Source organism: Schistocerca gregaria, chromosome 10 (assembly GCF_023897955.1).
Source record: "Schistocerca gregaria isolate iqSchGreg1 chromosome 10, iqSchGreg1.2, whole genome shotgun sequence".
Classification (NCBI taxonomy): Eukaryota; Metazoa; Arthropoda; class Insecta; order Orthoptera; family Acrididae; genus Schistocerca; species Schistocerca gregaria.
Genome location: NC_064929.1, coordinates 202,524,148 through 202,549,171, shown reverse-complemented (window position 1 = coordinate 202,549,171; position 25,024 = coordinate 202,524,148). Strand labels below are relative to the sequence as shown.

The 25,024-nt window shown below is 39.1% G+C and overlaps 1 protein-coding gene and 1 long non-coding RNA gene across 4 annotated transcripts in view; both read left to right on the top strand.

Moving 5' to 3' along the window:
* Positions 1-3,818, top strand: part of LOC126293642 (uncharacterized) — a 70,509-nt gene extending 66,691 nt beyond the window's left edge. For all 3 annotated transcript variants that reach the window (XM_049986917.1, XM_049986919.1, XM_049986918.1), the window contains exon 10: positions 2,810-3,818. The gene's annotated coding sequence lies outside the window, so the exon portion shown is untranslated. The remainder of the gene's footprint in view (positions 1-2,809) is intronic.
* Positions 3,819-22,066: 18,248 nt separating this feature from the next.
* LOC126293641 (uncharacterized) overlaps positions 22,067-25,024 on the top strand; it is a 39,156-nt gene continuing 36,198 nt past the window's right edge. Inside the window, exon 1 of the long non-coding RNA XR_007552331.1 lies at positions 22,067-22,100. This is a non-coding gene — a long non-coding RNA (uncharacterized LOC126293641). The remainder of the gene's footprint in view (positions 22,101-25,024) is intronic.

Sequence of the window (25,024 nt, the reverse complement as noted above, 5' to 3'; positions counted from 1 at the left end):
GCAAGGCACAAAGGTATCGATTACATCACACAGAGCACAACCACTACTGTCAAATGTGTTTATATTGATAACCAGTTCTAGACATGTGTATGTTGATAGCCGGCACCAGAGGTGGTTATCAACATATGCACATCTGACAGCAGGGGATGTGCTGTGTCTGATGTATTTGACCCCTTTGTGCCTTGCTTTGATCCACTCTATCATTCAGTGTACAGAAGTGTACAACATGACATTGGAGAAGTCGGAGAACATGTATAAACACAACATTGTTTCTCATAATGTACATCATATTGAAGATACATTATGTATGTGTTCATAATAATGTGAGACCGAATAATAGTGCTGGTCATACTTGAACAGCAGGAGGTCATTAATGGACAATAGGTTATTTCTAATAAAACGGTTTAGTTCTGAGAGGTAATAAAATATATAATATAATTTATGGTAGATCAATTCAAGACAGCCTTGTATGCTGTAGAAGCAATGCTTCATTAGGAGTTATCTGAAAGTTCTTTTGAATTTTGCAGATTTTTAATATTTTTTACTTAACTTGGAAGATGATTGTACAGTTTGATTTCTATACATTTAACACTATTGCATGTATGGGAATCAAACTGTACAAGCATCTTCAAACAGAAGTAGAAAATATTAAAGAACCAGCCGATACAGTCAATGGTTTTTATAAGTGTTCTCAGTGTTGCATGGGAGTGTCTTTTCTGTGAGTTTACCTCCATGTTTTCAATGGCCAGATGACAATATGCCACACATAGGGGCTGTATAATTCATGTATTTGATCTGAAGATAATAGAACTTTGTTGAAACTAGTAATCAGGATATGCATCAACTGCCATCTGGGCAATAAAACTTCTATTTTTGAAGCTTTTCTGTACTGGTATAGAGACTGCTGTCCTTCTGACAATGTCATGTAATTACAAATGTGTTTGTTTACAAGATAATTTTCAATCTGGACTATACCCCACTAAATATGCTACTGTGTTTTACATATGATGATGATTTCATACTGCACAACCTAGTTCAAAATACCAGTAGTGTGGTCCGTGTTTCAAAAGTATGCAAAGCATCAGTTGGGATACTAGGATGTTGTATATCTCAATTTATTGTATCCAACCCGGACCATCATACTAAAACTGTAACTGCAGTTGTAAATATATATGTGTACCTATTGAGGTAATGTGTATTTCACAGCAAAAGTGTCTAGCAGCAGAATAGGCAAATAGTATAGTTCAGATTTTGGCTTCATCATTAATATGTAACACACACAATTATTACAGGAACTTCAAGGGGCCTTAAAACAGGCCTCAGGTTTACTGCTCTCATAACTTCACTACTACTTATTATTATTATTATTATTATTATTATTATTATTATTATTATTATTATTCCAGGACCCCTCTCCTTACTTCAGAAAAGCTTTTCTCAGAATGTTGCTGTAGTAACACTCCTGGAAGAAAGGGTATTGGGAAGAAATGGCATAGTGTACAGTGAAAATGTTTTCACTGTGGTAACATGTTTGTTACACTGCGAGTGAAATCCTAGGTTTGTTTGGAGAATGGATGTAGTAGCCTGCTGATATTCTTGTTGCCCAATATTTGCAACAATTTTTAGAATGGGGTCTAGTGAATCAGTAGTTGGAAGAAAGTGACTCTTCATTTCATGCACATCTGAACTATCCTTTATGAATATGAGCTCAAAAATATTGCATTGCAGTTGCCAACGTTTGCCCATAAAAATTCCAAACATATCAGTTTGGTACTAATGTGTCTGCAAAACTGTTCTTTTGTGTGTGTGTGTGTTTGTGTGGGTGTGTTTGTGTGGGTGTGTTTGTGTGGGTGTGTTTGTGTGGGTGTGTTTGTGTGGGTGTGTTTGTGTGGGTGTGTTTGTGTGGGTGTGTGTGGGTGTGTTTGTGTGTGTGTGTGTTTGTGTGTTTGTGTGTGTGTGTGTGTGTGTGTGTTTGTGTGTGTGTGTGTGTGTGTGTGTTTGTGTGTGTGTGTGTGTGTGTTTGTGTGTGTGTGTGTGTGTGTGTGTGTGTTTGTGTGTGTGTGTGTGTGTGTGTTTGTGTGTGTGTGTGTGTTTGTGTGGGTGTGTGTGTGTTTGGGTGTGTGTTTAAAATTATATCCACATGGGAGTTTGCTTTTCGTGGATACCAGTCACCTCTTTTATAGCTTTGCTCTTGTCTGGCCAGAGTGCATACTGTATGTTTCTACTGAATGTTGAAGAATTTATCTTAAAAATGGCTCACAATTGGTACAATTTATTTTGTAAGTCTAAGAAATGGAATTCAGTGTGTGTGTGTGTGTGTGTGTAAAAAAAAAAAAAAAAAAAAAAAAAAAGTGTGTGGTGGCTGCAAGATATGTGCATGAAAACTTCTGTCATGTGTTCATTGGTAGAATAACCTAAAACATTTAATAGTCAGTTTAAAGAAGTCCTCTGCATTTAACAAATTGGAGAGAGCCCATTGTTGTTTTGAGTGTTGTGAAATAAGGCTATCTTAAGACTGTCATAGTATTGTTTGTCATTGTTACTCATAGATTTAATATTTCTGCTTAAAAAGGAGAAATCAGGTGCTGCATAAAGGGAATTGTGGATGCAAAAAAGGTGGCGATACTGGTTACTCCGACAAAAGAAAACATATGTTGCCAAAGCATAAATTTAACAATATACATTGGGTTTATAAGAACTGAAGGACTGTTTGTGCTTGTTAACAACTTTCAAACCAGATTCAAAGTTTAAATCAACTGCAATTGTTCGACTTTTGAAATCCTTGAAAAATTGTTTTATTTCTTTCCAGATACTGAAGATGCATCTGAGTCCCCAAGTTAACTGTAAATGTTATTGCAACTAACATAATTCATTTTTATTCAGAAAACTGTAACAGTATTGCATAAAATTCGCTACAGTGATCCGCTTTTAAAAGAACTAATGTGCACGCCAGCATACATTTTTATACATACATCGCAAGAAAATGTACAAATAAGACAGAAGTGTTCCTGCTCTCCACTACCGCAACGAAGACTGAGCCAGTGAAATGGTAAAGTAACGACAGTTCACTTGAGTTTTTGGAACTAGAGTTCTGGTCACAACACACTAAGGATTTTTTAATATTTTTATCTGTGAACTGTAGACAAAATCATTCCAGTTTCAGGAATGAAGGATTGTAGTTTGTTGTTGTGCTCACAGCTATAATGTATTGGAATAGAGAGATACATTTAAATAGAGGAGTATTTTCACAGGAATGTGAAATGACTAGCACAGTGTGAACTGAACACTTTCAACTGGCACTTCTTTCTGTCTTTTGCTGTTAAGTGAAATCCACCTATTGTGGCATTCTTTTGTAAAGTTAAGAGATTTATGACATTGTTTTTCTTCTTGTATAATTATTATTTAGGATTATAAGACAGAGTATATGTTGCAGTTTCTACACATTCTGCAGTGTTCTCTGGTGGATTTTTGTGTGTTGTGGTTCCTGTGCAAAGTAATTGTGAACTGTTGTTGCAGACAGTGATTGGAAGAGATTTAATTGTTTGTAAGTCACAAATGTAAAACTGCCCTTTTTTAATTAATATGAAATGTATGTGAATATAGTCATCTTGTGGTGATACTGTATAGATTAATTCTTTTTGTAAATTCATGTTTTATGTTGCATACTGCACACATTTTATGCAGCAACCATATGAAATACAGGTGCCATGATGTGTTACAGTTTCGTTTTTTGGACACTGTGTATAAATTTGCAAATGTATTTTTCAGAAAGAAATTTTTTAAAAATCAGTAGATACAAGAGCTGGTCATAACTGAATTATGCCTCAAAACTATTTTTTGGAGAGTACATGTAGCTCATATCCACCCTATCTTCAAACATTGTGATTTATTTGGAAGTCATGAACACTGTTTCTTTACTTGCTATGCTTTACAGTTCTGCAAAACTATTAGTAAAGAAACAATGTTCATGACACACAAATGTAACCATCTGAAGGTAGGATGCCAGGCATCTTGAAATATCGTGGTAGAAGCAACCCATAAAAGCACTTGGTTGCAGCTAATTCATTACAAATTATCTTCCGTTTCAAGAAATGAATTTTTCTAATGTTTCCACAGTGAATAAGAATTATTTGTTGATGTTAATGTAAGAAAGATAGAAAAGTGAATTACGTCGAAGATACAGACAGTTCCAGTTGACAAGCAATCAAATAACTACACACTTTTTGGCTACAGACAGCTCATTTCTGTGTCTGAAATTTAGTATGTTAATTCACAAACAATATTAGCAAGCATTTTTAAGTATTTGTCAAGACACTTACGATGACTGATCGTGTGGTCATGTTTTGTTTTGGTAAATAAAGATACAGTTAAAGTGCCTCCACCACCACAAATTTCTTATGTGGGCCAAATTGAAACTGAGTGCCAGGCCCAGACCAGGCACCTGTTTGCTCACCTGTGGTCTACTATCTACCATGTGTTACTTCATACTTCAGCCAGTAGAAGTAAAATACAGGGAGCAAAAGGCTATTCACAACTCGTACAGTAACCAGACCGGAGTTAGGAGTTGATGGGCCTGAAAGAGAAGCAGTGGTTGAGGAGTGAGACAGGGATTGTAGCCAATCCCCAATGTTGCTCAATTTGTACATAGAGCAAACAGTGAAGGAAACCAAAGGAGAATGGGCAGTCTCTTGAAAGGAGGATATAAGATGAACATTAACAAAAGAAAGACAAGGATAATGGAATGTAGATAAATCAAATCAGGTGATGCTGGGGAATTAGATTAGGAAATAAGACATTTAAAGTAGTAAATCAATTTTGCTATTTGAGCAGCAAAATAACTAATGACAACTGAAGTAGATGGGGTATAAAATGTAGACTGGCAGTGGGAAGAAAAATCATCCTGAAGAAGAGAAAATTGTTAACATCTAATACAGGTTTGAATGTTTGGTAATATTTTCAGAAGATATTTGTGTGGAGTGTAGCCACGTACAGAAGTGAAATGTGGACGATAAACAGGTTAGACAAGAAGAGAATAGAAGCTTTTGAAGCGTAATGCTACAGAAGAATGCTGAAGATTAAATGAGTAGATCACATAACTAATGAGGAGGTATTGAATAAAACTGGGGTGACAAGACATTTTGACACAACTTGACCAAAAGAAGGGATTAGTTGATATGACACATTTTGAGACAATAAAGGAGGTATCCTCTGTCTTGAAGTGTTAATGGTTTTGTATATAAACAGTATTATGAAATGATTAGATAACTACTGATCACATAGAGGATGCATCAAGTCGCAGATAGGCACAATGAAAATAGTACTCAACAATTTAAGCTTCGAGCAAAAGGCTCACAAACCAGTGGCATCTGGTTAACATATTCTCGTGTGCTACAGCAAATTTGAATATTTCATGGAAAATTATGCCATTTCTTTTCGAATAAAAGCTGGGATTGATTAAAATTATACAATTTCTCTTGAAATGTGAGCTGGGAATAGCATTAAAATTATGCATTTTCTTTTTGAATGCATGCCAGTTTGAAATAAAATGAACAAAAATGTGTTTTGTAATGATTCCTGTGTGATAACTAAAAACCAATGTAGTGCTGAAATGGTCAGCCAGTCAACTTGGAGAAAGGACACAGCTGTCCGTTTTTGTCTGTGCCTGCTGTGATGTTGATGCCATCCAGCACTTTGCATGCTGTTTTGCTCACAGACCCGTGTCTAACTATAAAAGAGAACAGTATGTGAGATTTTTGAGGAGCAGTTGATGTAATGGTGGCACAGCCAAGTAAGTGGTCAGGTACAGTGACTTGAAATTTGCCAGCTCGAGTTCGATTTCTGGTGCTATCATTTTTTATTTTTTTATTTTTAAAAATGTTAAACTATTAATTATAAAATTTAAATTTATGTAAATCGTTAGATTTATACGTGTAAAATTAATATATCAATTTAGTTATGATTACTACACTTGTAAGTCAAAAGGCTGTGTGTGTATTTTCTATTTTCAAAGAAGGCATTCTGGCTGGTAGCTAAAATGTTTAATATTTTTTTGACTCAACACCACCTCTACACGGTGATAAGCAATCTATTCATTTGATAACACTATTTGTATTCCAGCTTCTACTTTAGTGTGTTTGGTTGTATAAGTTACGTTGATTTGGTCAGTGGTCTAGTGGCAAGGTATGTGTCCAGAAAGAGGGAGGTCATGTGGTCGAATCCTGGCCAGAATGAAAATCTTGAACCTGCCATTCCTCTGGCCTTCACCTCTCACTGATTGTAGGGTCACTAGGAGTGACAAATGGGTGGGATTCCACATCAAGCTGTCGCTTCTGTTTACTCCCATTGGATTACTGGGACACACAAGTCGCCGAGTCCGGAGCTTGTGGTTTATTGGCTAGCGTTGCTGCCCCTGGATCACTTGGTCCCAGGTTAGATTCCTGGCCAGGTTGGGGATTGGCTCTGCCCGAGGACTGTGTGTTTGTGTTGTCCTCATGATTTCATCATCAAATCATTCGTGATAGTGGCTAGAATGCATAAAAAAATTGGAGTGTGAAAGAAATTGGGACTTCAAATGGGTGCTGATGGCTGCGCTGCTGAGTGCACCACAAACCAATCCTCCTACATCATCATGTCGTCACCGAAGAGGAGTCTGATTGAAAGACTTGCACTTGGTCATTCAACTACGTGAAAGTATTACAGATTGATTTGTAATTTATTTTCCTACGGTTTTACTATCAATAATTTTCTTTGTTTCTAAACTTACCTGATGAGGTCTTGGTAGCGAGCCAAACAAGTAATGTTAACACTTCTGTGTCACAAGTTTGTAATTGCTGTATTCATTTTCAATTGCTCTGTATATTTCAAACTCCTGTGACTATTTAATGCACAGAAGTATACTGATATGAAATACAAAGACTGTAAAAGGAAATATGAGAAATTTTTTTTACACAATTTGTAGGTGTTCTGTATGAGTGAGCTTAGTCACATGAACATCTATGTAATAATTTAAGTGCTGTTGAATATTCTGAAGCATATGTTGGGTCACCAACATCAGTGCATTAGAATTACACACCTTGAGTTGTGGAATTGTTTTGCTCAAAGGAGGCACATAAGAGTTCTTTCCCATAAACCCATAAAAATAAATCCACTGGTGGCAAATCCAAAGAGCTAGGCAGCAAAGAATTGAACACAGAGCATTCTGACCAGTACGACTGATAAAACCCTCTGGAAGATGTTAATTTAGAACTGTGCTAACCTCTGTACCTAAATGTGCTAGACTGTATCACTGATGAGCTCTTCTCTGTAATATGGTGACAGTTGTTAAATTATGATGTGGAGACTGCCGTTTCACTTAAAGACTTAGAAGTTTTCACTTTTGCACCAATGTGCAGAAGCTGGCTTCGGATTCATTACACTTAGGTTTCGATCAGAATTTTTTATTTTCTTATTCTGTGTAATCTTTATCTGTGTGTATGCATTAAATAGTCATAGCTGCTGGTAACTGCTAATTTATTTTTAATTGTCATGTGCAATACAAAATTTGGCAAGGCAGACACAATGTTTCCATAAGACAGTGTGCTTAGTATGTGTACGTGCTGAGAGACACTCATCATTAGTCAATGTTACTGTGCGCACAGCGCTGATTCCTTCTTGTGAGTTGTTAATTTACTTGGCCACTTCTGGCTGTGTGGGTATGTAATGTGGGCGTCATGTGGGCGTCGTGCTGGTATTGGGTGCTGATAGAGTAATAATTTTAAGCATTGCTAAACTACCTTTACTGTGTGAAGGCAACAGTTTGTCTTTCTAACTGTGTACTCTCAAATGAAGAATGAGATATGCATGTTGTGAAAATTTCCTACTGAGAATGTGTTCAAGAAAATTTGCTTGCACTTAAGATATTCAGACTAAATATTATGCGACAGCGATTGTTAATGCAAATACTATCAACCCTTAGGTTGGTTCTATTTCACAAAACAGTTATGATTAATTTTGCTGCAATAGGAAAAGGAGAAAGGTTTGCCCCATTTCTTCATTTTTCATCTAAAAATGTTGTTTAAACATACTAGATTAACAAGTAACAATCAGTTTAATTATTAATATTGGTGCATTAACAACTTATGAGGCATCAAGGGATCACAAATTTAATACTGGAGGGCAGAGTGGAGGGTAAAAATCGTAGAGGGAGACAAAGAGATGAATACACTAAGCAGATTCAGAAGGATCTAGGTTGCAGTAGGTACTGGGAGATGGAGCTTGCACAGGACAGAGTAGCATGGAGAGCTGCAGCAAACCAGTCTCAGGGCTGAACACAACAACAAAAACAGACAACTTCAATAAATGTACCTATGAAGCTACTGTGTGCAGTGATTGCGAGGCAAGTATGATGTGGGCAAGGTTTCCAGTGTGGTAGGTGAACACTTGGCAACTGTGATACCAGATGTGCTCGCCAGTATAACTTGCAACACTGTTCGTTTTCAGCGACAGACATTAGCATATGTGACATCCCAATTACATGTTTTGTTTTGGCTGATTCTGTCTCCTGAAATGAAAGCCTCAGTTTTCTCTGAAACTCCTTTACCAGCAGAAAGGTGATTGTCTTTCTTCAATACAGTGTTCCTTGGTTTTGATTTTTACCTATCAGGCTGTCATCTCCATATCTTCACATTGAATCAGCTGATAGACAGCATTCTTCTACATCTACAGGACTACTCTGAAATTCATGTGTCTGGCAGAGGGTTCGTAGAACGACTCTATTTCTTAGGCAATTGCTGTTGAATAGTCTGTGAACAATAAACAGCTAAATATTTCTGTGGAGGCTTCTTTTTAGGGTGCATTACCACAGTGAGTAAAAACTGAACGTCTCGAATAAATATATCTGACTGTTCGAAACTTTTTCTGAAAAAGAGGTAGATGTATAAAGTTGAAATTTGTCACATATTAATGTATATGATCTCTTGGCAATGTAAAAAATTCAAGCTTCGAAGTCAGTGCAATCGAAAGATATTGCCCTTTGTCACATATACTTATACTTACAAACTCACTCATCAAAACATACAGAGTACTTTCCATCGGTCTACATTCAAGAAATATGGCAAGAAGAAAGGTTTCACAGTACAAGTAAAGGGAAAATACCAAATTGTTAATTTTTGGTTTTACCACATGAAAAAACTATTTCTTCTGTAATTTAGCAGACTTCAGACTTGAAAATCTGTCTCTGGGACTGATATCTTTTCAGTATCAGTATTGATAACAGGCAAAGATCAGAGATCCTCAGTTCCCAGTATGGATTAACTGCCCGTATAAATAATTAAGTTTGTACAGAACCCACAGTGTGTTGTACTCACACCTGGCCTTTCATTTCTCCTTATGGAGGTGGGCTTTGTCGAAATACTTTGGTTCTCAGAGAAGAAAGTTGGCAATTAAAATTTGGGGGAAAGATTCTTGCTTCAATGAAAAACTCCTTTGTGATGATCATTAGCAGCTCAACTTGGTTAACATGTCTCTCTCTCTCTCTCTCTCTCTCTCTCTCTCTCTCTCTCTCTCTCTCTCTCTCTCTCTCTCTCTCTCTAAGGTGAGCTGCCCTTCTATGAACTTTTCCTCTTTTCCCCTGTCCTCCACCAACCCTATCTGGTAAGGATCCAGTACAATCGTACTCCAGAAGATGACAGACACATGTAATGAAGATGACCACTTTGGTTGTATCTTATGTATTCCAACAATAAAGTTGTTTTTAATTGAAGTCCGTAGGTTTTTAATTGAAATGACTGCCTTTACATCTGTATGATGGAAATTTAATGGATTCCCTTTAGTACTCATATGGATGACCTCAGATTTTTATCTAGAGTCAATTGCCACTTTTTGCACTACACGCTTTGTCTAAATCATTATGCATTTCATGGTTTTGATGTCTGCAGCTCACGGTCTAGTGATGAGTGTTTCTGCCTCACAATTACATTGATCCAGGTTCAGTTCCTAGCCAGTTTGGAGATTTTGTTCGCTGGAGGATTGTGTGTTTGTGTTGTCTTAATCATTTTGTCTCATTTTCATCAATGCCCAAGTTGTCAAAATGGCATCAGATAGGAAGACCTGCACAAGGCAGCCAGGTTTTGATGGTTCTTTATCCTGCTTTCATGTGGCAGAGTCACAACTAGTCAGGAATTTAGACTTCTTACAGAGTGAGTTAAAAACAGAGTTGCCACAGATTCTGGAAATCGGGGAATTTCACACACCAGGGAAATTTGAGGAAAAATAGAAAGAAAACTGGAAAAATCTCGTTTTTGGCTCATTAGATGAAATGGTTTGTTTACTGAGGTGTCATGCATCGTCACTGGCTGGTTGCAGCTGAGTACTGCCTCATTACTGCTGCTTCTCTCCTTCTTGCCATTCCCCTCAGATTAGTCTGCCACCACTCCTTGCCGAATGCCTAGCAGCTGCCGACAAGAGGCACGTAGCCATGAGGAGTGGTTTGTTTGGATCTGATTCTCAGACTATAGATGCAGTGGCCAGAGATGGCAGTCATGTGTGCAAGAGTTGCAAATTTTATTGAGAGTGTGATTGTCTTTCCTACAGGCCTGTCTGCAGATTCACAGTGATCTTTACAGTGAGTTGCTACCTATCCTCATTATTATTGATTCTCAGAGCATTTGAACATGTTACCTATTGCATGGATTGATCACTGTGGTCTCATTTCATCAAAATGATATCTGATGCTCATGAATAGCTGTCCACACGAGTGGATTTCCGCAGCGGGCCAAAACTGCAGGTCATTTCTGCGGTTATGTGTAATGAATTGGGCCTGTCGGTTCCCACTAACATGCAGGCTCAGCCCATCAAATCTAGTCTCACCGATCTGCCCACAGGTGTAATGCAGCAGATTTTTGTGGTTTATCCATGGACACAGGACTCCAGTGCTCCTCAGCGGGCGAGAGGACTTGGGCAACGGATTTCAGGAATTGTGACTGTCTCAGCACAAGTACGTTGTACAGTGTGGTGTTTTATATAAATTTTATTTGTTTTTGTACATTTGGCACTTCAAAAGTAGTTTATATGTTAGAAAGTATGGATGACAAGAGGAAGAAGTGTCAGTCGCTGGCGGTTTGTATGCTGTGTACTCATATTTCTTGAAAGAACAATCACAAAATACCTGCGGGAGAGGATCGGTATTCTCCATACGCTGTACAACTTGCGGTTTCGTGGCTGCATGCCCCCTTCCTTCAGGAATTTTTATAAGGCTTAATTTTCAAGGTAAATGTGGGTTCTTCCTTGTTGGACACCTTTATCCAGGAAAACTGTGTGCCTCAGGATTCCGTCCTGAGCGTCGTCCTCTTTGCTGTTGCCATTAACCCTGTCTCCCCCCAGGCATCCTCAGCTCCCTTTTCATTGACAATTTTGCCATCTATTGCTGTTCTCCACAGACTTGTCTCATTGAGCAGCATCTTTAGTGGTATCTCAGTCGTCTTTACTCATGGAGCATCAACAATGGCTTTAGTTTTTCTGCAGATGAAACCATTTGTATTCATTTCTGATGGTGCAATTGGTTTCTTCCACTGCCTTGACATGTTGGGCCTGTTACTTTTCTGTTCATTGTAACTACAAAATTCTTGGGGCTCATATACCACAGGGAACTATCTTGGTCCTCTCACATGTCTTACCTTGGAGCCTGTTATATGCGGTCCCTGAGTGTTCTGTGTGTTCTCAGTGGTAGCTCCTGGGGAGCAGATTGAGCCACGCTCCTTTGTTTGTATCAGTCCCTTGTCTGCTCAAAACTAGACTGTTTCATTCATGCATCTGCACGTCTGTTGAATCTGTATGCAGAAGCTGCTGAACTACCACTGTCCTACTGCCGTGACTTTCTCCTCAGCAGATGTGTGTGCCATTGTCTGCCATGCGTGGCCATCTCCTTCGATGACTCCTTTGATCACCAGTAAGGGGTGAATCCCTCTTCTGTTATCTCCTGGAGTTTGCTTTCGACTCTTGCTCCAGCAGCTTAACTTTACAGTGTCGAGTGTGCCTTTATCGTTGCCTCTGACAATTTTTGTATTGGTTTCTGGAACACTGCACAGTATTTACAGCAGAGCTCTTTGCCCTGTATCAGGCCACGCAGTACATCTGGCGACATGGGCTTTTCAATTGTCATCTGATCCACCTCTCTCAGTTCCCTTCAAAGCCTCTGGTCCCCAATCCATCCCTTAGTGCAACACATACAGGAAAGCTGCCGCTTGCTTACTTCAGATGAAGCCACTGTGATGTTTATGTGGGTTCCTGGTCACATGGATCTGACAGGAAATAAGGCTGCTGACAATGCTATGTAAGCTTCAGTCCTCGTACCTCAGCAGGCTCTCCCAGTGGCTTGGACAGTGATCTCTCAACCCTCTCACAGTGAGATAATTATTAGTTAGGTTGCATATCGGGCACATTATTTTTAACGATTACCATTTGTTAAGTGGGGCTCTCCCACCTCTTTGTGCTCATTGCACTTAGCCTTTGACTTCCGCCATTTCCTGGCTGAATGCCCTATTAACCACTTATGTTCTCATTTGTGTTTGCCATTTGAGTTATTGGCCATTTTAGCAAATGACGAATGGGCTGTCGACTATTTTACTTTTTATCTGTCATAGCAGTATGGTGAAGGACGTTCAAACAGTATGGTGAAGGACGTTCAATTTTTAGTTCAGGGCCTCAGTTTCTCTATGGTGTTTTGTAGATCTTTCTCCAAATCAGTTTTTAGGTGCCTTCATTTCCATAGATTGAGATTCATGTGTTCTACAGTTATGACATGGGCGCATATTATCCTAGTTGTTTTGCTCCATAAAACAAAACAGTATCACTTCATTTTCATTAGTTTTCATATTCTGATGAATTTAATAGGTGCTAAACGACACATTCGTGTGCAAAAAATCTGAGGCTGCTTGTCAGGTTGTCTCCTAAATCATTTATATAGATTAAGAAAAGCAGAAGGCCTAGAACACTTACTTGAGGATGCCAAATATCACTTCTGTTTTAATCAATGACTTCGTGAGATAATATGCAATGTGGTCTTACTGAGAGGAAATTGTGAATCCTATTGTGCAGTTTAGACCCTCCGAGGTGATTACATTCCCATTTTATAAGAAAGGTGAAAGAAAAGCCAAACAATTATGGACCCATATAAATAGTTCCCATTATCTCAAAAGTCATAGAAAAGAGTACACATGTGTGCAAATTTACAATTATTTTGAAAGTAACAAATTACTGTGTAGTACACACTTTGGCTTTGTCTTTGCTATCAACAAGAAAAACAGTAGTGTCTCTTCAATAACATATGTGAAGGATCCGAGAACAAGAAATTCACGTGTGCATCACCATCAGATGGAAACCAAGCCTTTGATCCTGTCACACATAACATAATGATTAAAAAGCTAGAACATTATGGTGTCATAGATAAGCCATTAAAACTGTTAAAGTCACATTTAAGCAACAGGATACAATTACTAAATGCAAACAGTCAGGTGTGAACACTGATGAAAATGAAGAAATCCCACAAGGCTCTGTATTTGGACCCTTATTGTTCATTGTGTACATCAATGAGTACTCAAATTACGTGCCTTGTGATGGTGTACTATATGCCCATGACGTGACACAAATTACAGGTGAGAGAATCTGCAAGATTTCTTAGAATACAACAAAGTGGAGCAGTGACTGGTACAGGGCCAAGCTTTTATCTGCAAATAAAATAAAAATTGAGGAAATTTACTCCACCCTAGACATTCAAGCAAAAAACAATGAATGTCAATTTGCTGGGATTGCATTTAGATCAAAAACTTACACGAGATAGGCATACAAATTATCTATGCAGCAAATTTACTCATACTCTCTTCCCACGGCAAAAGCTGAGACACATTATTAATTAAAAAAGTATTAAATTAATTTCGTCATACTTAGCTTTTTACAGTCACAGCTGCAGTATGAAGTACTGCTTTGGGGTAACTCATGAGATTCAAGTGCCATCTTAAAGTGGCAGAAGAAAGCAATTAGTTGTGCATTAGGTTGAGTAGCAAGACAAAGCTGAAAAAAAATCTTGTTAAAGAACCTAAAACACTGCCTAGTATGTATACCTAAATCTGTTTAATATATACTAAAGAAAACATAAGAAATTTTAACTTGATCCCAATTTTATTTCCATAATATTTAAAATGATAGTAACCAACATTTTCCATGCTCAAGACTGTCTTTAACACACAAGAGCCATAAGTACCTATGTCTGAAATTCTGTAACAAACTCCTAAAGACAGTGAGCGATCTACCAAGGACTAGTTTTAAGCCTATCATAAAAGTGTGATTCAAATGTATGCCATACTACTCAATTGATGAGTTTCTAAACTGTGACACATGTGAGATAGGCCATGTGAGATAGGCAATAAGCAGTTAATGCCTTCATTAAGAAGTATGCCTATGTATGTGTGTGACGGTAATGTATAAGCATTTATATTTTCTTCATGACACTCAAATCAAAAAATAATTATGCATTGTATATGTGATTGTGATAATAATAATAATAATAATAATAATAATAATAATAATAATAATAATAACACTGTATAGTACTGTTGTATGTATGATTATTGTATTATCACTATTATTTTGCAATATATATATCTACATCTCCTGCACTTGCAATTGTGTTTGTGTAAGTATAGTATTTTAAATACTGAACACACTGTTGAAGCCAAATGCATGGAAAAGGCAAATGAGGTTCTATCTATCCTCCATAAACCTACAATTTGACTAGAAACCACTCCAGAGAAGTGGTGTCAAAAGCCTTCTGGAAATCTTACAAGTGAAGAGCCAGTTACGTTACACAAGAACAATATTTTTCTGAATTTGTGCTGGTTACATTAAGACTGTTTTCTTAGACATTTCATTTTGAATTTCACAGTTTGGGGTGTATCCTCAACATTTTCAGTCACAAAGTAATGTGGCACTAGTAGATATCAGAGGTACTTCAGATCTTGTATACAGTTACTTGTAGTTCCGAAATAAGTACTGGCCACAGTCTCTGCTACCAAGCATACACATTGCACAAATAAAGTAAATGGCATCTGAACAGAGTTTTCTGAGCACTGATCAAGGACATGAAATCCTCTCTGGAGAGTAAAAGTGAAACAATAACACAACAATAATACAAATACTCACGTTCAGAAAAATCAGACCACCTTAAAAAACTAGAGATAAGACGTTAATATTCACAGAACATGTACCTTAGTAAGTTCTGCAGAAATGATTAGTGTTTGAACCACTTCGGCCTGTGGTTAAAGATCAGCATCGATATTGTGGCAGACCACCACCTTCTGGTAAAATGTGTCTGCAGCTCTTGTTGCTATAAACTGAAGGTATTGATGGATTAGTGTGACTTGAGCAGATGTGAAAGATGCCTCGCAGATTTATGCATGAACCGTACTGTCAAATCGGTTAGTTGGAGAGGGGGGAGCATTACTGGCACAAAAGAATGTGATGTAACCATCTAGGAAATTGCTGCTCGTGTGGGATGAAGTTTTCAGCAGTGTAGTGGGTGTGTGCAAAATGGTTGGTGAAAGTCTGTAAAACACAATGAGCTGGGTCAGGTCACACCACTCAGATACCCCCCCCCCTTCCCCAAGAAGATTGATTCTTCATCTGAATGGCATTGCAGGACAGATCTGTCCCCCTCAACTCTTGTGCAACAGTGTAACAAATCGTGCACTGTCAAGGGTGACAGTCCGTCACCGTTTATTACTGCGTGGGTTACGTGCACGTCGTCCACTTCTCTTCCTGCCTTTGAAGCATGTGCAGACACATGCTAGACAGCAATAGTGTAATAAACATAATAAATGGGGAGAGGAATGGCATCAGATAGTGTATTTGGACGAATTCAGGTTCTGTTTGTTTGAAAATGATGGCTGCATTTTGGTTCACTGCAGGCTGTGGGAGTGGCATCACAGTGACTGTATCTGCATGAGGCATACAGTGCTAAATCCACGCCTTATGACGTGGAGTGCCGTTGGCTCCAATCACGAACCACAGTTGGTGCATGTCCTGGGGACTGTGACCAGTGTGACCTATGTGAATGACGACCTGATACCAGCAGCCATAACCCTCCTGCACAACACCCCAGACCCAGTTTTTCAGCAAGACAATGCGTGACCACATGTTGCTGCACAAACATGTGCCTTCTTGGTGTTACAGGCCATCAGACTTTTGTCCTGGTCCACGAGATTAAAAGACTTGTCACCAATCGAAAATATGTGGGATGTGATGAAACAATGGGCACCACAGATGAACATTGGTGTCCTGTGATAAAGCCATCTATGCTGAATTCACCTGATTCCATTCACTCCTTACACACATTGATGCCATCATGCATGGAAAAAGTTATTGGGGCCCATGGTGAGCCCTGTGCCTGCTAGGCAATACAACACATTCTGAACTGAGGTAACTGAAATGCAGACCATACTGATGTATATGTCCTGTGACTTTGAATGTCTGATGTAGTTGTTCAAGGACTGTGTGTTTGAAGCAAATAGCAAACTGCATATCATTAAACCTCTCAAAAAGAAATTTAATGCACTTTCAGACAGCAAATAGCAAGCTTCAAGCCTTTGATCAGAAAATAAACAAAACTTTGCAAAAGAGATCTCTAGGAATACATAGATTATAAATTAAGATGGAATGAACATATTAATTATCTGCTCAAGAAACAGCTCCCACATATTTCCACTCTCTGGTCTCGTATGGTATAGTATTCCGGGGAAACACTGCAGGTGTGGGAAGAGTTTTCAAAATAAAAGAACGAACTGTGAGACTGATCTGTGATGTTTCAAATTGGACATCCTGTGGGCAGCTATTCAAGACACTTTGATACTGACACTTGCAATTCTGTATATCTACTCCTTTGTGATATTTGGATTCAACAAAACTCATGTTATATATTCACAATAACATGGTAGCAGAAAAGCCATCACAAAGACTCCGCCAGTCTCAATATAGTACAAGAAGGAATGAACCTGGCTGGGATAAGAATTCACAATGAGCAACTACTTGTGAGGGTAGTGGTGTGTAGTATCTGTAAGTGGTTGTTCTTTGGAGGAAACAATACCCAGTGGCACAGAGTTGCAAGCAGCAGCAGCTGTGGATTAGTGTAGGCTGTGTGAGCCAAAGGCAGTTGCATAGCGAAGTATTTATCTCTGTTTAATAGTAGTGGCACATAGTTTGAGTAATAGTGTGTTTATGTTTATGCAGTGTGATAAAGGCAATAAATTTAATTTCACAAGTTCTTAATGCGTCTCCATCAGTTAGTACCACACCATTGCATTTAACAATGAACAAGTCTTGATATACACGGTCCTCTACAACAAGAGGATTGTAACATAACCATTATTTGACCCATATAATCTCAAAGGAGACGGGAGCTTATATGCTGAATGCAGAAAGGTCATTGACAACCTTACTGTATTAAAGAGAATACTGAAACAGTTCTGCATAAACCATACTGTATATAATATAAATGAATTAGAGTTATAAGATTTGTATAAGGGGTGTTATATCATAAATTATGTAATCTGTATGCTATATTGTAGATCTTTTATGGATATTGCCTGCAGTACTGCTTTTTTTTGTTTCTTAAACCTTGAAATTAATGACATATCTTGTATTTATATTGTTTACAGTATTGTTTGTTTCTCTATTTTTTATTCATTGGCTTGTTCTATATTATTGTACAATCTTTGTACAAAATGTAATTTTATAGGCCCAAATAAAAATGATTGTCAGCCAATGCTATTAAATACATCATGGAAAATTCAGCTCACTTTGAACCTCACAGCAAAGAAATACCCTGCTTCCTAAATATAATTAGAGAAGTATGTAAGCTCAAAACTTTGATTTTTCACTGTGCATTAATAAACCATCTGTCTGTAGGAAATGACAGAGCATTTTCTACTATTTAAAATGCACAAGATATAACACATTGGAAATGGTAGTTTTGCACGGAAGTCACATATTTGCATGGGTTTGATGTCGCAGAACTGCTATTGGAAATAAGCCAATATTCCCTAAACAGCAACTAGTGCTTAAAACAATGCTGATATGTAAACAAGAACATGTAGCAAACTACAGCATTGAGAGAATTTCTAAATATTTGTTAACTGTAAATGTTCAAACTCTGTGCACATTCTGTCATCAGTTTTGTTTGGGTGCCAACTAAAAACAACAATTGATCGGTTCTGCACTGGAAAGTGGTTCATTGTTTTGGCAAATGCAGGTTCAGGTTCACTCTAAGACTGAGGTGTAAGCATGAAAGAGGAACTTAACTGTGGAGCTTCAAAAGTTGAAAGTAGTTACTGCTTGTTAATACCCAAGTGTGGGGCAGTCCATTAATTGATGTACAGTCTTGACCTAAAACCCGGCCAAGTCTGAATCACTCAATTAAGGCAATTAATAAAATCGGCCATCCCTCAGATTCCAAGCTGGATCATATGCACAATTTGGCAACATTGCAGAATGTAGAAGTATCTGGAGGAAGTGATGTCCCCTTCTCAGGCTGGTACAATGATGTATGGGCTTGTGATCTAGTAGTAAGCGTCGCAAAATATGGACACAAGTTTGCGAGTTTGAGTTAACACACTCCAATTTATTCCCCCTCTCCCACCCAGCCACATTTCAGCCATCTGCTAAAGTTATCGATCTGATGGAAACTCGGATAATTTGCTCCACTTTCTAACCCACCAGTAATAGCCAAACCTTCCTGAAACAATCTCACAAATTAGCTCGCAGCTTTGTCGAGACCAAAACGGTATACACTCGAGTTTCTTAAACCCACGCGGCTAGACGTCACATTGCATCAAGTGCCATCTGACCAGATGGCTGTGACTAGGAGTGTATTTACAATCTGCTCTTGTTTTCTGTTTGAAGTTATAGTATTACCTTGCAGTTACATATTGGATTTTACTTGCTTGAAACTTATGAACATTGTATAAGTGTTGTAAAATAGAGCTGCAAGTGGAAAAAGTTTAATATTTGTGACATTTCTCACGGCTTACCCACTATCCTTCCTACACCTCCCACAGTGATATTCCACTGCCCACTAACCTACACAATATTCTCCTCCATTCCTGCACAATCTCTGCTCCCATCCCCTTGCCTCATGGCTCATATCCCTGAAATAGAGCTAGATGCAAGACCTGTCCCATACATCCTCCCACCACCACCACCACCACCACCACCACCACCACCACCACCACCACCTACTCCAGTCTGATCACATACATCATTTATCCCTGGCTACATGTTAAATCAGTCATATGATCTACAAGCTAATTTGCAACCACTGTGCTGCATTCTACATGGCTGTTGGTCTTCATGAATGACCAACAAACAATGGCCAAGAAACAACTGGACCACCCTGTTTCTGAGCATGTCACCAAACACGACGTTCTTCATTTCGATGACTGCTTCACAACACCAACAACCGTTGAGGCAGGAACTCTCCCTGTTCTGTATCCTACATTTTTGTAACCCTCCTGGCGTCAGTCTTGGTTAGTCATTGTCCTTACCCATCTAGGCCTTTCCCTGTTCCCATTCCAACACTACAAAGCTCTCTATTCCACCAATGCACCCAGTCTTCATACTTCTCTCATTTTATGCTACTCCCTTTCCTGCCCTCCGTCTAACCTCCCAAATGCACCTCGCTGCCCTACCCTTTCTTTACCTTGTCCTGGCATGCTCTCATTAGCAGCAGCTTACGTCCACCTCCTTTACCCAGCCATCCCCCTTCCTCCCCACCACAGCCTCCTCACCCCGGTTGCCTCTCCCATCATGCACTGCGGCCTCGCAGTCTGTCTTCAACTGCCAGAGACTGTCGTCTCGCGCGTGAGCTGTGTTTGTGCGCGCACCCTTGCGTGCGTGCGTGCGTGCGCGTGCGTTTTTGACAAAGGCCCTGTTGACCTAAAGCTCACTCTCCAACAGTCTTTTTGTTGAGCCTGTCTGCGACGCACCATCTCTCTATGAGGTGAGTAGCCACTATCATTTTCCTACACACAGTTTCGGGAACTCCTGAATATAGACGTTGACTGAGGATGATGTATCACAGACAGTGCCTGTGACTGTCCAGAGATGTCACTAAACCTGCCCAAGATGTAAACAGCCGTGCATGAACAGCACCCATTACACGGAGGGGGTCTGACAGCCGATCAGTTCGTCATAGCATGAGGAAGCAGATGAAGACTGAAAGCTTGCTGCACTGGTATCTCGCAACGACACCCTTTGTTCCCTGTCAGATAGGTAAGACTCGAACCATTTCGCACCCAAGCTGTGACAGACAATATATTATTTGCATCCAGTAGGAAGAAGTCAGTTTTAAGAATACTGCATGCTCTAGTTCAAAGTAACAAAAACAAAACTTGAGAGTATTACCGAAAAATTTTCTTGAACGTCGTTACTTCGTTTGTTGAGCATTCCTATACAGTATTGTTACTGATGGTGAGTTATGATGTGGTTATGTTAACTCCTAAGAAGAAATCATCAGCTGAGACGTAACAACAGACACATACTCGAGCAAAGGGCAGTGTCAGCACAATGTTTTTCATCTGGTGGCTCAAGAAGAACTCCTCCCCAGGGGTGTGTCGTTTGCAGCTAATGCTAGTTGCCAACAATGAGAGAGCTTTCGGTCACGTAAGAAAAACAACCGACAAAACTGCATGAAGTGTTGCTACTACATTAGAATGCACTCTGTCGATGTCACAAACAAGACTATACAGGAGCTTGTATGGGAAGCTTCTATCAGCACTTGTTCTTTTGGTCTTGTGCCCCCAAATGTCAAGAAAATTTCTTTCGGTGCGACAATGCATCTCAAACTTGGTTTGATGACACCGATATTAAAATTCGTGTCTGTGCCGTTGTGTAATATCCGTTTGCAACAGCGAGGTGCAAGGAAGGAAGGGACCTATATTGAAAGTTGATTCTGGACAACTACTCTGTTGTCAGCAGAAAAGACATGGCTTTTGAATGGGGACAGCAAACCTTTGATTACAAGGCGACAAGTCAACCGAATCCTCTACCGGAAAACACCTCTGGTGAGTCATACTCGGCATTGACAGTACGTGGGTCATATGACAGGAATCTCTTATCGATGCACCTAATTTTTACGTTTGATGAGTGGATGAGATACGGCTCATTGCCTAATTGAGGTGTTGTTTTTCATTTCTGAGACGTCTATGTGGTATCTAGCCTGCTCACACTATTCATCATATTTACTTGCGATGGTAATGCATTCTTACATGACTTGTATTTTATAGTCAATGTGTAGTATGACAACTGCCAAGACTACAAAACGGAACAAACATTTCAGTGACAGGATGGACAGCTCATAATGTTATGACATAACAATAAATGGCACGTGGGAGTTTTGAACCAGAGTCGTACGCTTTGCATTCCGACATCATGACCATTGAATTACGACACTGTAGCTCTGCCACTTTACTCGATGTTGCACGGTTTCATGCTTGATCTGCGTTCAGTTTTTGGCAGGCTACCCACTAGGCCATCTTAAAACTAAATCCGAGGGGGTTGCGATGGGGATTTTCCCGTCTCACAACCAATATGTTTCTACAGCAGTTTAATGAGGAATCTGCTGAATATTTTCAGACTGTTTTCGATTATGTGAAAGAATATACTGGTGCCGCAGGAGAAATGATAAATGGATAATTTCCAAGAATGTTTGCCTATCGAAGCCGCGGGCTCCAAACGATATATGTTGGGCATATGACAAGAACGAACAATCGAAGCAACAAAAATCTATGCTCTTAAAGCATACATCTTAGATTACCACAAGGTTGATTACCACCAGACTTTTTTGCTTCAAATGATTGTGCTTGTCATATCCCTTAATAGTCATAGGGCACCCAATATCGTTGATAATTAACTTCTGTGGGCCGCTGAAGGTTTGACTTTGACGCCATCGCGCTTGTTTTGTTCTCGACGTTCAGGTTGATATCGGCAGAGGGCTCTAGAGTCCAGTCACGTGTGGGTGAATTGTTAAGGCGGTTATATACGATTTGTTGCATTGTTGCAGTCAAGATACGCGGAACGTGGTAAGTGCTCGTGCTTTCTCCCAGTATATGTTTTAATTTAATAATCGTACTCGTTAGCATTTTGCACATCGCGCTTGGTCTACAAATTCTTGGACTATCTGATCTTATTGTGGAAACGGGCGCAACCCTTAGCTAATGCACAGGTACACCATGGGGCCCTGTACCAAAGAAAGAATTTGTTCCAAGAAGGGAAGAAAAGTGTAGTTTCTGCCTCGTGATGCCCTGTTCTGAACTGTAGAACTTATCATAAATTTTTGCGTAAACTGATGTCACAGGTTTGTTTGAACCTTATTGTAAGTTTCGAATGTGTCTTGATTTCCGTGTTAGGTTTGTTTTGGAATCTAAGGACGCAGTTGGCAGTAGATAGGGTGTGATATTACAACGTCGGAGTAAGTGGCTGTTATTAGTATGCACGAAGTTCTGCAACCGCGAGCAGAGCGGAAATTAGAATACGGCAGTATGTTGATTCCTGCGCTGTTTCGGCAGTAGCAGTAAGACACGTTACAGTTGTTCAGGATTGCCAAATTCTTGTTCTGACATGAGTCTCGTGTTTTTAACGTCGTTAGGAGACCTGCGCAGGAGTGAGCACAGCGTTGTGCTAGCAACTGAATACCAATACAGAAGGCAAGTATGTACTTCTTACGAAACAGTGATTGTGTTTACGCCGACGTAAATTTAGAACATAGTAAGGTGGGAAGTGGTCAGTGTAATATTACTTCGCGGTTGTAATATTACTTCCCGGTATTTTTTAGGTTATACATAGTTTGTGATTAGTGTAGCTATGGTTGCATAATGTTTCTCTGGCACTTGAGAGGGCAGTGTTTACGAAAATAAAGTAATTTATAAGAATCGTGCCTTTATGGGGGTGTCAAATCATGGCACTGAGAGCACAATCTCGCCAGTTGCGCCATCCTAGACGTGTCAAGCGAATGAAGAGAAGAGGCATTCATTGTGGACGTTTAGGACCGTACATAGTGAAATGGTGATACCTGTCTTGCTCACCGTATTTGATATCTTTAATTGCTGACAGTGTTAAGTAGTAAATTACACATAATTTTAAACTATGACAACCGTTCAAAAATTACTCAGTAAATTTTGCAGATATGTGCTTAGTAAATAGCTTATCAAAGAGAAACTGAGATTGTTTTGTGGCCTGTTTGTTAGTTCTCAAAGAAAGATAACTGTTCTGAAACCATTGCGTCAGAAGTTAGACAGTGAATGAAGTGCACAACAGAGGATCGTATATGTTGCGGTGAAAGCAAAGACTTCATAAGGTTTTCGTAAGCAAGTCCAGATGAGGACAGTCTAATTTTCCTTTATTAGACTCTTGTGAGGAGTGTATTATTACACAGAGTAATTACTATGATGCAGTCTTGTTTATATTTTAGAAAACAATTTGATTTTGTAGAATTGTTGGTGTAGTAAAAAGACGCAGACTGTAGTGATGTGTAAAACTGTATTTTTACATTGAAGGTTTTGAGCAGAGACCAGGGAAATGGTGTACATATCAGTCTGTCACCACAACCAAGATTTCAGGGGATTGAGGGCTATACATCCCCTGTCCCTGCTCCTGGCTCTTCTCTCACCTGGGGTTGGAGACATGAAGTGTAGTAATAGCCAAAAGCAGGTAAACAGCCTGCAGTGTTCTAGAATTGGCTTTGTAGGAAAATTCTTTATGGTGTTATGAATGGTGTTCAATTTTATGTGTGGAACAAGATGAAATACTAGACTGAAAATCAATATTAGCTATTTATAGTACCAAACTGCTGAAAATCTTAAAACAGATTGGTATTATTGTTGTTGTTGTTGTGGTCTTCAGTCCTGAGACTGGTTTGATGCAGCTCTCCATGCTACTCTGTCCTGTGCAAGGTCCTTCATCTCCCAGTAAATACTGCAACCTACATCCTTCTGAATCTGTTTAGTGTAGTCATCTCTTGGTCTCCCTCTACAATTTTTACCCTCCACATTGCCCTCTAATACTAAATTGGTGATCCCTTGATGCCTCAGAACATGTACTACCAACCGATACCTTCTTCTAGTCACATTGTGCCACAAGCTTCTCTTCTCCCCAATTCTATTCAATACCTCCTCATTAGTTATGTGCTGAACCCATCTAATCTTCAGCAGTCTTCTGTAGCACCACATTTCGAAAGCTTCTATTCTCTTCTTGTGTAAGCTATTTATAGTCCACATTTCACTTCCATACATGGCTACACTCCATACAAATACTTTCAGAAATGACTTCCTGACACTTAAATCTATACTCGATGTTAACAAATTTCTCTACTCAGAAACGCTTTCCTTGCCATTGCCTGTCTACATTTTATATCCTCTCTACTTCGACCATCATCAGTTATTTTGCTCCCCAAATAGCAGAACTCCTTTACTACTTTAAGTGTCTCATTTCCTAATCCAATTCCCTCAGCATCACCCGACTTAATTCGACTACATTCCATTATCCTCGTTTTGCTTTCGTTGATGTTCATCTTATATACTCCTCTCAAGACACTGTTCATTCCATTCAACTGTCTCTGACAGAATTACAATGTCATCGGCGAACCTCAAAGTTTTTATTTCTTCTCCATGAATTTTAATAACTACTACGAATATTTCTTTTGTTTGCTTTACTGCTTGCTCAATCTGTCTTACACCTAGTGAGATAAGCCTCTACATCCTTACATTTGTCCTCTAGCCATCCCTGCTTAGCCATTTTGCACTTCCTGTCGATCTTATTTTTTAGACGTTTGCATTCCTTTTTGCCTGCTTCATTTACTGCATTTTTATATTTTCTCCTTTCATCAATTAAATTCAACATTTCTTCTGTTACCCAAGGATTTCTACTAGTCCTCGTCTTTTTACCTACTTGATCCTCTGCTGCCTTCACTACTTCATCCCTCAAAGCTACCCATTCTTCTTCTCCCATT